At 27.9% G+C, this 2,438-nt stretch overlaps 1 protein-coding gene across 2 annotated transcripts in view; it reads left to right on the top strand.

The window, feature by feature from the left end:
- Positions 1-381: 381 nt before the first annotated feature.
- LOC144962087 (uncharacterized) overlaps positions 382-2,438 on the top strand; it is a 27,528-nt gene continuing 25,471 nt past the window's right edge. For both annotated transcript variants that reach the window (XM_078895049.1, XM_078895048.1), the window contains exon 1: positions 382-486. The gene's annotated coding sequence lies outside the window, so the exon portion shown is untranslated. The remainder of the gene's footprint in view (positions 487-2,438) is intronic.

Below are 2,438 nucleotides of genomic sequence, written 5' to 3'. Positions count from 1 at the left end.
CATTTTATAGGTTTTGAAAATTGATGGAACGTTAAATATCAATACAAATTGGTCTGTTTACATGATTGAAATCACTTTACTTTTCTTTACTTTATTTAAGATTGATATGCCAGTTCCTTAAATGCCAATTCCTCACGGTTTGTCCTCACTCATCGTTTCCCAATGTTAAAAACTACTGAATTTTGACATTTCAGATGGGCAACTCCAGTTTCTCACCATCAATGGGGAAACAAAGAGTTGGCGAAAGGGAGCTCAAAAGTATACTGTCAACACTGGTGAAGAATTGGATATAACTTACAATGTCACTGGAATAAGCCATACAGCCAGCCATCAAATCAGCATCCTGAAATCGGACAAAACGGAGTAATTTCTTTCTAGTTCCAGATTTTGAAATTAGCTATAATGGATACGATCCTTCAGGAGGCAAGATTTTTGTTTCCTATGTTGCTGACGATTGTGATCAAACCACTGAGGTCGAGGTGAAAGGTAAGCTCAGAATTTGCTTTTCTTTACTGTCTTTCTATCATTTTTTCAAAACATCAAATTGGACATTTTCAAATTTAACCAACCTTCTAAATTGGCATTAATTATGTCGGGGTGAATTGTATTTGTGCTGAATATTGGATTGAAAGTATAAATCACCATAACGACAAAATTTTAGTTACTGGTCATGAAAAGATAGGAATTTTATTCATTGTAACAAATAAGAAGAGTTTCACATATGGTTCATAATTGATACTTAGAACTCAGTTTTCTGCATCTTGTTCAAGCCACACTCATACTATTTTAAGATGGTTCCCGAAATGAATTAGTCTCCTTGTTCACTTATTGTCTCCAGCATATATCGTCAAATATGGATATGTTTTTTTCTTGGATTATCTCTCTACTTTATCTTCTTACTGGTTGTAAAATGACCGTAAAATGAAGCGTGTGGTAACATACATTGAAACAAAAACCAGGGTTTAGATGAAGCATTGAATCATATAAATTAATACTGTAAAGTGTTGAACATTTGATGTTTTTTTTTAGAACTGGAAAATTAGATGAAATGTTATTTCTGTCACTCAATTGACAAAGCAATTACTTTCATTTTTTCCATTTGGCCGGACTTTTTAAAACCTCAAATTAACATGGTTATGTTCAAATATCCTTAAATTGTTATAATAATAATAATAATAATAATAATAATAATATTAATAATAATAATAATAATAATAATAATAATAATAATAAATAATAATTAATAATAATAATAAAAATAATAATATAATAATAATAATATAATATAATAATAATAATAATAATAATATAATAATAATAATAATATAATTAATAATAATAATAATAATTTAATAATAATAATAATAATAATAATAATAATAATAATAATAATAATAAATATATAATATAATAATAATAATAATAATAATAATAATAATAATAATAATTATATAATAATAATAATAATAATAATAATAATAATAATAATAATAATAATAATAATAATAATAATAATAATAATAATAATAATTATAATAATAATAATAATAATAATAATAAGAAGAGAAGAAGAGAAGAAGAGAAGAAGAGAAGAAGAAGAAGAAGAAGAAGAAGAAGAAGAAGAAGAAGAAGAAGAAGAAGAAGAAGAAGAAGAAGAATGATAAGAACAATAATAATAATAATGATAATAATAATAACAATAATAATAATAGCGATGACGACGACGGCGATAATGATGATGATGATGATGAAGAAGAAGAATTGTGGTCAACTTTTTCACCAATGTTTCGAGGCATTTAATGGTCTTGAAACAGAGAAACGTTAAAAAAATCAACAAAAATGCACAAAACAACCAAACAACAACCCCCCTCCCCCCCCCCCCAAAAAAAAAAATCAAAAACAAAACAATAAAAAATAAAACGAAAACAAAACAAATCACCACACACAAAAAACACCATGACTGTGTGGTATTTTTATTGAAGTTAAATCGGGTTACCTATTTTGCATTGCCTTCCTTTGGGTTGTGATTAGAATGTCAATGTATCTCGGTTCCTTCACTGGTGTCCGCCTTAAATAGACATCTATGGTTTCTTGAACATAACTATTGTGTCAAAATACTATTGCCAGTGCATCGTATTTAATTAGTAAGTGACCACGAACGATCAAAGGAATGCAGTTATCATTTGCCAAGGTCCACAGGTGGTTTTTTGACTAGTTTTCATTCTAAAAATTACAATGTGAAATTGAATATAAGCTTCAATTTAATATACGAAAACAAATAAAATGGACCATTCGGCTTTCCCCCTTTATCAAACAAAACAGGATGAATGAAATACTACAGACGAATGACGTTGTTGACAAGTCGCTCTACCTACCAAATATTTCATTCGTCTTACGATTGTCTAAATTTCGACGAGTTATATGAGTGAGGAGGGAAA

This window comes from Berghia stephanieae, unplaced genomic scaffold (assembly GCF_034508935.2).
Source record: "Berghia stephanieae isolate SIO BIC M18660-M18661 unplaced genomic scaffold, UCSD_Bste_1.3 scaffold59, whole genome shotgun sequence".
Classification (NCBI taxonomy): domain Eukaryota; kingdom Metazoa; phylum Mollusca; class Gastropoda; order Nudibranchia; family Aeolidiidae; genus Berghia; species Berghia stephanieae.
Note: the sequence above shows the minus strand (reverse complement) of the source record. Positions and strands in the feature narration are given on the sequence as shown.